The sequence below is a fragment of the Notolepis coatsorum genome, assembly GCF_963971535.1.
Source record: "Notolepis coatsorum genome assembly, chromosome: 16".
Classification (NCBI taxonomy): Eukaryota; Metazoa; Chordata; class Actinopteri; order Aulopiformes; family Paralepididae; genus Notolepis; species Notolepis coatsorum.
Window position 1 is genome coordinate 35,662,896 of NC_140180.1, and position 13,295 is coordinate 35,676,190.

The window sequence follows — 13,295 nt, forward strand, 5'->3', positions numbered from 1 at the left end:
GGAACCCAGGTAGGTAATATCTTCTTTCCTTGTGACAATATTGTCACCCACTGTAACTGAGAAGCCGTCGGTCTTGCTGAGTTTGTTATTTGAACCGAAGAGAATGGACTCTGTTTTGCCCATGTGTAATGATAGTTTGTTATCAGCGAGCCATATGCAGATTTTGCCTAGTTCTGAGCTGAGGGTTTTTTCAACCTGTAACTTGTTCTTGTCAGAGACCAGAAGGGCTGAGTCATCCGCAAACAGGAACAAGTTGCAGTCACAAGCTGACGACATGTCATTTGCATAAATTAGGAACAGTAGCGGACCTAGTATGCTTCCTTGTGGAACACCACAGCTCACTGTGAGGGGGGGGGGGGGATAGGGTACCGTTTACCTCCACCATCTGCTCTCTCCCCTCCAGGTAGGATTGCATCCAGCTCACTGATAGACTATCAAAACCAATTGCTTTTAGCTTGTCAATCAGAATGGTGTGATTGACAGTGTCGAAGGCCTTTTGTAGGTCCAGCATGACCATGCCGCAGTATTTGCCCGCGTCCACCTCTTGTTTGATGTGGTCATTTAAATAGAGAAGGCATGTGTCAGTGGAGTGGGATGTTCTGAAGCCAGATTGGAATTCGTAGATTCGATTTTTTTCCGCAAGGTATTTTTCGACCTGTTCGTATAAAAATGTTTCCATGACTTTCGAGATGGAGGTTAGGATAGAAACAGGGCGGTAGTTGCCAGGGTCTAATTTACTGCCTTTTTTGTGCAGGGGTGTTACTCTCGCAATTTTCCAAGACATGGTACCGGCTCAACTCGTTTGGTTTTCCATTGGGCAAAAGTACCTGGATAGTACCTGGTACCTGGTAAAAAGTATTAGTTATCACCTCCATCATGGTTCCAAGCGAGCACAGGCGATAACGAAAGGTGACGCGAATACACTGCAGGCCACTGATTGGTTGGAGAGATTCACGACAGCACCATCGCCATCTTATCAACCAGGAAATGCGCTTGTGTGAAAATCGCATTAGCAGTTTATAATTCTATTGATCTACACACAAACATGATAATTTTTTTCAGCAAATCTCTCAATATAATGTTTCCACAGTAAATCATCTGTTGAGTGTTTGATATAATTAACTTTTTTTTCCTTTGTGCTTTTGCACACAACCACCATGAAACAGTCAGAAAAGAAAGTTTAATTTTTTCTTTGTTCTTTTTACAGCCGCTCACTTGACCGCCACCACGCTGCTCTCTCCCAGTTCGGTCGCAATCTCTTTTTCTCTTAAAAGTTAGTAGAGTTATGGCGGCCGGGTAGTGCAGCGGACTAAGCGTCTGTCTACCACCACAGAGACAGTGGGATCGAATCCTGCGGCTCCTACAGTTCGGTCGGGCCACCTGCACAGCAAGGGAAGGATCTAAGAGAGGTAGTGTGACCTTCCACACGTTACACTCTCCCAGTGAGAGTCTGCGCTGCCAGGTGAAAAGAAGCGGTGGGCTGGGTACACATGTGTCGGAGGAAGCATGTGATAGTCTCCGCCCTCCCGGACCGACCAGGAAGGGGATTGGGAATTGGCATAACGACTAACATTGGGATGGGAGAAAAAAGGAAAAAGAAGGAGGAAAAAGATAATAAAAAAATTTTAAATTAAAAAAATTAAAAAAAGTTGAATTGAGGCAATACTGTGCTGTACTGTACTATTCACAGCTACATGTGAAAGAGAAAGGAGAACATAAGCCCAGGAATCCAAATAGTCAACGACAAGAGTATGGGGAAGAGGGAATGGGAGTGAGACGGGAGTTCCACTTTCACTGGAAGCACACTGACTGAACACCCTAAACCAGAGATGACAGTTCATTACTGTTTGCAATATTTTTAGTTCTGAGGGAAAAAGGTCACATTAAAGAGGTCTTTCAAACGTATAGTAACACATCTCAAGTAATAAACCATTGCCATTGAAAAATGTGCAGAGGCACCAAAGTCTACAAACAGGTTTGGTGTGAATAAAAAGAAAGAAGAAAAGAAAACTTCACGAGAACATGGGAGCTCTTAAAGTGGGACGACCTCGCAGGCCGCCATGAGTCTGAACATATTGTGATTCGGGAAATGACCGAGCCCCCTTCACACCCCGACACAAGGTGCTTTGCTCCGAGCATGGGCACGCGGATTCTCAGGCAGGCAGGCAGGCATATAGGCTCCACATGTACGGGGCTGTTGGAGGGGGCCATTTAATCATGTCACGATGAGCAGTTGGTGCCGTGCGCGCAGCAGATGCCCCGCAATCCGCCTGCGATTAATCCACCCAGAGCCCCGGAGCTGCCAAGGAGAGCAGGGGCAGCGGGAGCCAGAGCAAAGCCTGAGACAACACAGAGATGTTGGGCAACAGGAACACACAGGTGAGGTAATTTGCGGAGAGAACAGAGGGGATCTCTTCGTTTGCCCCTGTTGTTTACCGTTTGCCAACCTTCTGTTTTCTTCTGTTCTCTCTCTCTCTCTCTCTCTCTCTCTCTCTCTCTCTCTCTCTCTCTCTCTCTCTCTCTCTCTCTCTCTCTCTCTCTCTCTCTCTCTCTCTCTGTGGTTATTATTTTTTTCTTAGTTCAGCTCAGTGCCGCATGCAGGCCGCAAAATCCTCGCCAGGTGAGAGGGAGTGGGCTGATTTAATTGGCTTGCAAAGACAGTGGGATGAATGTGTAGAGGACGCGAGAGAGGCGAGCAACGCGTGGAATTGGAAATTGTTTGTACAGAAATGTACTGTAAGTGTGTGTGTGTGTGTGTGTGTGTGTGTGTGTGTGTGTGTGTGCGTGTGTGCGTGCGTGTGTGCGTGTGTGCGTGCGTGCGTGCGCGCGCGCGCGCGTGTGTGTGTGTGTGTGTGTGTGTGTGTGTGTGTGTGTGTGTGTGTGTGTGTGTGTGTGTGTGTGTGCGTGTGTATGCGTACCTGCTGGTATGTTTATGGATTTCCCCATACCCCATTACCACATCTTATCTTGGTGTCTCAGTGATTATATAATACATCAGGCCATTGCTTCAAACATACAGTATTGCGTCAGTTGCTAAAATGATTTCTCCACGAGCCACTAGTTAGTGATCTCCCCGTCAAATGCCTGCTAATTGTGCCATAGTTAGTGAGCCGATGGTAGCTGACAGGAGAATGCTCATGGGTCCAGCTGTTATATCTCATATTGTCAGGTAATGTATGTTTTGCATATTTGCTATGTAATTATATGCAGAACATTACAGTGCAGTGCCTGCTACCAGTGTATGCTGAGACAAACACAGGCAATCATACCGCATGCCATTATCTACGCATCTTGAGGATTGCAGATGTGGTAATCTGTCTGGCATACATATGTATGGGTATTCATGGGATATCATTGCCTGGCATACCTGCCGTTCTTTCATGTATATGTTTTATGGGCCAGTGAATGTTATCTTTACACAAATTAAAACCAATTCATTCCAGAATGTCACATTTATGCTGGCTGTTACCGTTTCAATCATTGGTCCACGATGCGTTTAGATACTAATTTGATTCATGAATAAGGTCCTTGTAGTGTTTCTTTTGGAAAAAGTATTGCAAAAGATGTATTCTGTTTCCTTCAACAGACTCAAACTGATTCTATTCCAATCCTTGGACCATGATGTAAATAGGGGCATTTACATTCATTTAATTACAGTTTTCTGAGTCGAATATTTTGTTACAGTAATCTGATTACAAAAAAAGTTGTATTCAATCCGTAACTATTTTGGGAAAAGGGCACAGAGTTTCCCGCACAGAGTTTGGGAAAAGGCCCTTCATGTTCTCTGCTCCCTCTGCCTGGAATGGACTTCAAAAAACTTTGAAACTGCAGGCCCTCACTACCATATCTGATTTAAAAGTTCAAATTAAGGGCATTTTAAAGAATGAGATTGGATAATGTCGATGCTTCACTGCATAATGTGGTGTTATATTTTATATTTTTAACTTGACCTTCTCTGCCCAGCGACCTCCTGCGGAGCGTCACCTTCCATCCTCTTTCTGCCTTTTTACCCTACCCTCCAATCTCCCCCAATCCCATTCAATCTAGTTTTCTGCAGCTCAAATGTATCCCCTTGCCCCACTTTGCCTTTTATGTCTTTGTCTGTGTTTTGTGTATTTGTATGTTTGTTTTAGTTTTTTGACCAGGTCTTGCTCGAAAAAGAGATATTTGATCTCAAGTGAGTATACCTGGTAAAATAAACGTTAAATGAAATTGTTATTGAAACCTGGTAAAGTATAAGCAGTAGTCAGAATGGCAATGACACAAACAATTTTAGACAATTATATGCTATATGCCAAAACATTGTTCATTCATTGTACCATTATATCAAAATTCCATTTGTCTCTATTCCTGGAAAGTGGCACCATTTTTGTCACCATCCAATTTTATATATCCATCAATAAAACAATCCTTACTCATGATATAATTGGTTTTAAAATCGTTTACTTCCTGTTTTGTAACTAAAAGATTTTGGAGACAAAATAAATGAACTGGCAGCACTGGCGATGGTTGGAAGATGGAAGATGTAGCTGGATAGCTGGATACTTGAGCCGATGTGGTCGATATTGAACAGACAACGTGCTGTCGATCAGACCTCCGCCCTGGGAAACAGCCTCAGTGTTGTGGGCTTCCACCCCCTGGAGTTGTCTGCCATCTTTACTTGCCATTATAAAGCCCAGCTCTCCATTACCTCATCATGCACATATAAGAGACTTGGAAAAAGGCATGGGGGCGGGTCCTCCCACAATCAATCCAAACTCCCCACAGATCATGTGTCCATTCATTCACTGATTTGTTCTGTATCAGTCCTGGGCAACGCGGCTATGGGGAGAAAAACACAGGCAATTCCAACAGAACAAGGCATTTATAGTCTAAAGAAAACACTCAGGGAAAAATACAAAATATTCCTGTCAACCTTTTTAACCTTCCTTCTTGACCTATGTTAAAATCTAAGTCAGGGGCAGGTTGGAACTTCCTACATCTTCACAACACTGTTAAATCCCAAATGCATTATTTCATTACATCGAGCATACATCCAGTGATTCCAGGATTTTCCTTTTTTTAGTCTCAATAATTTTTTTGGCTTCAATATCTCTCTCTCTCTCTCTCTCTCTCTCTCTCTCTCTCTCTCTCTCTCTCTCTCTCTCTCTCTCTCTCTCTCTCTCTCTCTCTCTCTCTCTCTCGCTCTCTCTCTCTCTCTCTCTCGATCTCTCGCTCTCTCTTCTCTCTCTCTCACTCTCCCTCTTTCTCTCCTTTTACTAGAATATGTACTGACACCCAATGCTATTGGACATGCAGTGGCGCTTTTCACCTTTCATAAGCCTAGTTGTTGTAGATTGGTAATACTTGGTACTGTCGTATCAAAACAACAGTATTTGCTAAAGTGACATAATGTTGTTGTTGTTGTTGTTGTTGTTGTTCTCCCTTGAGTGAAAAGCACACACACACACACACACACACACTTTTCCAACCGCTTAATGTACTGAGATTGCACACCCACAGTTGGTTGTCAGAAAGTGTTCTTCCACACAACGGCTAATTCACCTTGATATGCATTCATGTTTTTCTCCATTTTGTTTCACTGCAATGGAAATCAGAATCACAGTAAGACTGGCTCTGTCCTTAATCACAGTAAGATGTTGCTATCTGGATTCATTAGACCGAGGACATTATCATAATTTATCAGCATTTTTTTTTAAGAGAACAGTGTTTTTCTTTCCCATTTACCAGTAATAGTGTACTACATTTACCCAGATTCGGCTCAAACAAGGGACTAAACACGTTTCGCAATTATGCCACAAAAATGTGGAACGCCCTACCCACAGCCATAAAATAATGTGAATCCCTACCCACCTTCAAAACCACCCTCAAAGAGCACCTACCTACACCTAAGAGGCTGCAATTCAAAACTGGCCCCCATAAATGTCCAAACCCCACCCACCCAACCCAAACGGATTATATGTTTTGCTAACTAGCCTATTTTATAGAACCACATTGCTAACACTAAACGACTAGATATTTTCGGTACACCCCCACTACGAGAACACACTGGAGCTGGTGACGTCAGGGGACATGAGGTGTAAATTAATGCTAAGCTAGTTTTGGATAGCGATTTCTCCCCTCCCCCCCCTGCGTTAGCAGAGAGAGATATCGATATTAGAAGACCTTGTTCAAGCTAAAGAGCCTGCATGGACCACAGACAAAGCTAGGAGCGGTCTATTATTAATAACCCATTAATTTCCCTATAGCTGCAGGAGACCATGGAGAGATGGGAGGAGTTATGACATACGTGAGAGGTCTATTGGCTATGAGGATTGCAAAAGCATTATTTTCCATGTAGCCTATAAGCCTACCTTGAACTTTTTGTGAATCTATGTGTAGCTACACCTAAAATACAAAAGGCCAAAACAATGTATTGATTAGTGATTTAAGAAAATGTTTGTGTTTGCTTGTGCTTGTATATTGTGCTATAACCCTGAGAACATGACCTCTTCTCTTGATCAAAGTCAGGGTCAGTGGTGGTGGTGGTAGAGTTGCTTGAGCTGGCCACTAGATGGCACTGCAGGAAGGGTCACAGACTGGTTCCCCCCACTCCCTTCCTCCCCCCCCCCCCCTTTCCCTCTCTCTCTCTCTCTCTCTCTCTCTCTCTCTCTCTCTCTCTCTCTCTCTCTCTCTCTCTCTCTCTCTCTCTCTCTCTATCTCTCTCTCTCTCTCTCTCTCTATCATCTCAGTTGCCATATTAGATATACAGGTGGCAGGGTATTGTGATATAATGAGCCTAGGTGAGTACTGAAGCCGTAGATCATTAGGCCTGTTGTAGTTTTTGTTGTTCAGCTCAGTGGCTAATGCTTGGTCTGGCACTGTGTGTTTATATGGGTGGACTGTGTAGATGTAGTATTGTGTACAGTAGAGGCTTACGATATACACATGCATGTACGGTATGTGGATGTACGGTATATGTGATATATGATAAGGTCTGACACATACATTTACACACACACATACAGTATACACTTTATATAGTACAATATCAACAAGGGCCGGGCAATGTGGAATCCGGGCAATGTGGAATAAATCAATATAAGGACTCTTTTCTCAATATCGATATATATCACGATATCTGCTCGCATTGTTGAAATCATGGGTTATGCAATCCAGTTGAGATTAATCTAATTTAATTGCAATTCAGATACAATTTTGTGAGAAATCTAAGTTAATTTAATGTGCTTGTTATAATCAGTATAGACCACGTAATGATGTATCACAATTTCATTACGATAAGATCCCATTGGAAGGCGATATTATCGCCCAGCACTAATATTGACACTCATTCACACACACAGAAACATAAGCAGACGAACACACACACACTCACACACACACACACACACACACACACACACACACACACACACACACACACACACACACACACACACACACACACACACACACAAACACACTCACACACACACACACACACACACACACACACACACACACACACACACACACACACACACACACACACACATTCAGTATCCACACAGCTGCACCAATGCATAACACACGCATGCACTAATACACACACATACACACAGATACAAATGATAGAATACACAAGCAAATACACACCTTAGAGCCACTTAGCCCACAGGGAATTCACGTGTTCATTTTAAAGACTCAATTACCCTCGCTCCCAATCGGAGTGTTAATCCTCCAAGCCCATTCAGTTCAGGATGAGCGCAGCAAGGATCAATATTGAACTATACTGCCTCGGCCCGTTCCTATTCATCTCTGCACTGAACAGGCTCTGTGCTTCAGTGCAGCTGTGAATTAACACTTATCTGAATGAGTAGGGCGGCACTTCAAACAGATTCAAAAAGAGATGTAAGAGAGACAAGGAGAGGCAGAGAGGTGGGGGGGGGGGGGGGGGGTGTAGGTGGAACTGTGTGCGTGTATGTGTGCACCTCATCTGTGCAAGCGGGGTGTATGTGTGTTCCATGTGCGTGTGTGTGCATAATGTGTGTGGTCTTGTGTGTTGTGGGTTCATTCATCACACACCCACGCTCCAGCTTTTGATTCATGATTCAAGTCCTGAATACAACTATAACACTTCCAACTCCATTATAAGTCCAATAATCACAAATGGTAAATGGTACATGGCTGCTTTTTTATATAGCGCTTTTATCCAAAGCGCTTTACAATTTGTTACTCACATTTTTACCCATTCACTCACACATTCACTCACACATTCACACACCAAAGGCGGAGGCAACCATGCAAGGTGCAACCTGCTCATCCGGAGCAATTAGGGGTTAAGTGTCTTGCTCAAGGACACATCGACTAGCTGCCCGGGAGGAGCGGGAATCGAACCAGGAACCTCCCGATTGCCAGATGACTGCTCTACCTCCCGACCCACTGTCTCCCCGGGCGACATGCCAAGTCTCTCCTGTGGATAGAACTACTTGATACAAGTAAATAATAAAAGAAAATTAAGAAAACACTGCCAAAAAAAACCCGAATCCATCTCCCGCTCTCAATAATATACCCCTGTTCATTCAAGTCGCTGCTATGTTCACTGGAGCTTCCCTCCTTCCCCTCTTTTATAAAGCACCCCTCCCCAGTAATTAGAGAAAGAGAATGTAATAAATCAATACACAAGTGGTTGTCTAGAAGCTAAAGCACTTGAGGAGCTTGGGACATTAATGCATTAAGGGGAGAAACAGACATTACATTGTAATCAATCCCGCTACACAAATCAAGTTAACCAGGGGGATCGAGGCATTCTCCCTTATTTTTTTTCTCCAGCTTTTGATGAATCTGCTTCCTGTACATTAAAGCGGGTCAATGGGTACCTCCAAGGTGTAAATGGGTGGCTGATCTTTGCCACTTAAGAGGAAGTACACTATATAGTATATTGAGTTTTCAAAGGGCTTATCCAATAATGCTGCGGTAACAAGATTAGGGCGATATCAATTTGCAGTTTGCTGGCGAGCCCGGGGCTCGAAACGCGCGGGCGCACATGTGATCATACCTCGGCATGTGACATGTCAGGGGGAGGTGGCTCGCTCCGCGGGGGTCGAGGGTGAGAGAGTGCAGGCGGGTGTATACACTGCAGTAGCCTCCTCACCCCCTTCCTCTCTCTCCGTTTCTCTCTCTCCATTATAGAGTAATAGCACCGTGATTGACATTTTAAAGGAAGCAGGTTTTTTATTTGTACCTTTCCTCTCGCTACTATACAGTAGCCTACACTCTTACCTTTTCACACCTCCTGTGTCATGAATGCCATCGACTGCGCTCATTCCTCACGCTTGTGTGTGTGGAGGCTGCGTTTACAAACACTTGATAAATAGCTACCTTTGAGACATAAAGTGACACAATATGAATTAATAATTTATTACCTAGATTTATTTGACAGTTTCAATTGATTTTAATTAATTCAGTGTGAACAAGCATTATTATGGACTCAAATTACGCTGACAGAGATTTATGCCATAAATTAAGTGGCAGTCCTCAGTATGCGACTTCCTAATCTATCACGTCTTTAAAATGCAATTAGGCATTATTAGAGTAATGGCAGAGTACAATTCGGTGCACGTGAAAGAAAAATCTAATCGTTCCTAAAATTGACAATCAAACAGACACAGAATGGCTCTGTTTGAAAATAAAGAGTAGCCAAAGTTTCCTAATACATAAAAGTATCACTTACTAATTATGCGTGGGTAATGATTCAACATTGCTGACCGTTCTGATTACACTCCACACGCTAAAATATCACCCCTTCACACTCTAACAGCTTCTAAACAGCTGTTAGAGCGAATGAGCTCTTTCTAGCCTCCTTTTCGACTTGCATGAAGACAATGCTTGCATGAAGACAATGCTCCACAGAAACGGCCCTCATTGCGGTCACAGAGGCACTTCACTTAGCAAAAGCGAACGGCCTCTCCTCTGTCCTAATTCTCCTAGATCTATCTGCAGCCTTTGACACAGTCAACCATCAGATCCTCCTTGTGGCCCTAGCAGGAATGGGAGTGGCTGGCTCTGCGCTGACATGGCTGACATCATACCTCAATGACACCTGTCGGCCACCCGCCCCCTGCCAACGGGTTTCCCCCAGGGCTCAGTTCTAGGATCCCTTCTTTTCTCCCTCTACACTAAATCACTGGGTAACATTATCACGTCTCATGCCTTCTCGTATCATTGTTATGCCGATGATACTCAACTCTTCCTGTCCTTCCCTACCTCAGATATCCACGTCTCTGAGCGGCCTATCTGTCTGACATCTCCGCCTGGATGACGACCAACCACCTCAAACTGAACCTAAGCAAAACAGAATTGCTCCACCTGCCGGCCAAATCCTCCCCCCTAACCGACCTTTCCATCACAGTCGAGAATGCAGCTGTGACCGCGTCCCTGACCACCAAGAATCTTGGTGTTGTCCTCGACGACCAGTTGAACTTCTCTGCTCACATCTCAGCGACAACCATAACCTGCAGATTCCTCCTGAGCAACGTCAGAAGGATCCGCCCCTTCCTGCCAAAATAAGCCACCCAACTCCTTGTCCAATCAACAGTCATCACCCGCCTCGACTACTGCAACGCACTGCTTGCTGGCCTCCCGGCCACTGCCACCAAGCCTCTTCAACTCATCCAGAATGCAGCGGCCCGCCTGATCTCAAACCTAACAAAGTCGGCCCATGTCACCCCACTTCTTAGGGACCTGCACTGGCTCCCCATTGCTGCACGAATCCGCTGCACTGTACAGTATGTCACAGGTGAGCTTGCTAGCTATTTGATTGTTAACGTGATACTCTGCAGTGCAGGTGAATAAAGTAGAAGCACTTCTTATAGTGTACAATGGGGGAAATAAGTATTGTTCAGTAAATGTATTTCCAATTAGCGTATTCAAGCGAAATTTGCACCAGACGTTTGTATTAACTCAAGAAATCTAAACATTAAAGTCCATATGTAAATAAAGTTATGTGTAATCAAGTGGAATGAAACAGGAAAAAAGTATTGGACACACTAAGAAAAAGCAGTACACCACAGCAAGGAAAGGCAAGGAACTAGCTGAAAACCAAAACGAATTAGGAGGCAACTCTACCTCCTATCTGTGCTAATAATGTCAACTGGGTTAGAATATATTAATGGGCTATAAAATGTTTTTTTGTTTGTTACCAAGGTGCCACACAAGAAACATCAACTGATGGGTAAAAGCAAAGGGCTCGCCTCTCAAGACCTTCACAAACAGATTGTTGCAAATCATGAAAATAGAATTGGCTAAAGACGTATTTCACAACTTCAGAATCTTCCAGTAAGCACCATTGGGGGCATTATCCATAAGTGGAAGCAACATCACTCCATCATCAACCGGCCATGCACTGGTGCTCCTCGCAACATTTCTGATCAGGGAGTCAGAAGGATACTGATGGGCCAAAATCACACCTGAATACTGCGGGTGATCATACAGAAAGCATCCTTGAAGCTGTCATTACAAACAAAGTTTTAGTTTTGAATCACTTCTCTTGTAACACAACTCCTGGTCTACAGTTCTCCTGGTACAGTGTGTAAACCCATCTTAGGTCCTGTCATCTATTAACAGTCTATACTGTAGTTGAGGGGAACCTGTGTCAGAATAGTCATTCTTATGGTGAAGGTCAACTATTCCTGATTTTGCAAGGACCGGCTTTTTATTTAATATTTATTTCAGATATTGATTGAAGTGTGTTTTTAGTCGACGGCGAAAGATTGATCGGGTTTCGACTGTCCTAACTGTGATGAGAAGTACGAATGACCTTGACTGAAACTGACTAAACTCCTGCCTTGATCAAATCCATTAATAGCTAAATAGAACTGTGTTGATTAAAAATTGCACAGTGGTGTTTCTAGGGTGCCAGGTGAAATAGGCATGTTGGAATACCACCCACATATTGGCATGAGGACAGTACTTATCGTTTATTAGCACATCTTTTGATGAGTTGGTCCCTCACACTTTAGAAGAACAAGTTACAGGTTGAAAAAACCCTCAGCTCAGAACTAGGCAAAATCTGCATATGGCTCGCTGATAACAAACTATCATTACACATGGGCAAAACAGAGTCCATTCTCTTCGGTTCAAATAACAAACTCAGCAAGACCGACGGCTTCTCAGTTACAGTGGGTGACAATATGGTCACAAGGAAAGAAGATATTACCTACCTGGGTTCCATCCAAGAGGCAAATCTTTCCTGTGACAAAATGGCATCCAATGTAATAAAGTACTCTGTCGTCTACTCTAAGCCATCCTAGGTTGTCAAAGTGGGCAGGGGTGAGGTGGGTTCTGGGGTTCAGGTCAAGTAGTAGTCTGACCAGTTTGTTTTGTGATGTTTGTAATTTTGTTTTAAGCGCCTTTGAGGTGCTTTGGTACCATGAGGTGCACGCATAGTCGTAGTACCCTTGAATGAGTGCTCCTGCCAGAGTCTTCAGGGTATTCTTGTTTACCAGAGAGGAGATCCGGTACAAGAATCTAGTTCGTTGGTTGACTTTTTTTATTACATTGGATGCCATTTTGTCACAGGAAAGATTTGCCTCTAGGATGGAACCCAGGTAGGTTGGCACGGTCTCTTACATTTCAAATGCATGGGGAGGAAGAGTTTATACCCGACATTTCATTAATAAAACCTTCTACATTAAAGCTCTTATATAACCGTGAGACAATAATTTTTGCTTTGGCTTTTGGGACCTTCGTCATTCTGGAGACTGCTATGATGTTGTGGTCACTGAAACCTACAGGAACAGAGACTGCCTTTGAGCATTGGCATGGCACGTTTGTATAAATATGATCAATACATGTAGATGAAATTTCCCCCATTGTACACTATAAGAAGTGCTTCTACTTTATTCACCTGCACTGCAGAGTATCACGTTAACAATCAAATGGCTAGCAAGCTCACCTGTGACATACTGTACAGTGCAAAATACAAGAGTACAATCTTAGTCGACTTTTATGAAAACAATACACAAGTTGGAAGTTTGAACGTTTTATTTTTACTTTCGCCTTGTTTACATCAGGGTCCCCCATTTTCAATTCATAATGACATACATGACATACAGGTAGACAGTACTGCTACATCTATACATTTATGACATATCAGTTTTGCAAATACAGTACTGTTTGTGATACAAAGTAGTAGTTTCCTGTTTCATAATACGAATTTCATAATAAAAGCGGCCCGCTTAAAAAATAAATAAGAGCTTGTGCCGTTTCAACGTTGACAGTTATCAATCGCTTGCGCTCAAAGGATATTTTATAAA